We start from the raw sequence: 856 nt of genomic DNA, 5'->3' as shown, positions 1-856 counted from the left end.
GAACTAGTCGACCTAGGAGGGCAAGGTGCAAAAACTGTCCTTTATGTACCTCTGAGCAAATTATTTTAGGCCTCCAAGTATGTCTGTTAGACATCCAAGAAGGTTAGTTCCACCAGTCTGGTACTTTTAATTACTGTGTGTCATGTAGATAAATCTTGGGCAAAGACCAATTGTTCTCAGATAAATCTTACCTAGACATATATTTCTTGATCTGCTATGTATAATTTGTCAGTAGGTTGTAGGAGTAATATAGTTCCCTCTGGTTTTCAAAACTAGCTAGGCATTATTTATCTCTCCCATTGTCTCACCCCTCCATCATGATTTTCCCACTTAAGGTGCCCCTATTTCCCCCCTTTCTCCCTTAATAATACCCTTCTCATATGGTCCTACCTTTCTTGAACTCCTTCTTTCCCTTTATCCCCTAGGTTCCTTGTATACCCTTCCCTCCCCTCTCAAACTAACCCAATTTTTATCAAAAATATGGAATGCTTCATGAATTTGCGTGTCATCCTTGCACAGGGGCCATGCTAATCTTCTCTGTATCATCCCAATTTTAGTACATGTGCTGCCGAAGCTAGCACTCACCTCTGCTCTTTTAAACAGACTCCCCTCTACTGGTAAATCTTCGGCTCCTCTTCCCCCAGCTAAAAAACTAAGCTTCAAACCAGAGGCAAATGCTACCACCTCTGAGGGAAGCCTTTCCAGAGCACCCCCTCATAGGCAGAACTGCTGTCTGCTCTGCAAGCACACAGACCTCCATCATAAGGCTGTCTCCCTCACCAACTCCCAATGGTTCCATCCACCTTAGTCACCCCAATGCATTGGGGACTGTGGCTCCAAAAACAGAGAGGACTAA

The 856-nt window shown here is 44.0% G+C and overlaps 1 non-coding gene across 1 annotated transcript; it reads right to left on the bottom strand.

Moving 5' to 3' along the window:
* Positions 1-474: 474 nt before the first annotated feature.
* On the bottom strand, positions 475-581 carry LOC115071266. Its single transcript, XR_003850364.1, has one exon. It is a non-coding gene; the product is annotated as a U6 spliceosomal RNA (small nuclear RNA).
* Positions 582-856: the final 275 nt, after the last annotated feature.

This window comes from Nannospalax galili, unplaced genomic scaffold (genome assembly GCF_000622305.1).
Source record: "Nannospalax galili isolate Female #2095 unplaced genomic scaffold, S.galili_v1.0 scaffold1138, whole genome shotgun sequence".
Taxonomy (NCBI): domain Eukaryota; kingdom Metazoa; phylum Chordata; class Mammalia; order Rodentia; family Spalacidae; genus Nannospalax; species Nannospalax galili.
Note: the sequence above shows the minus strand (reverse complement) of the source record. Positions and strands in the feature narration are given on the sequence as shown.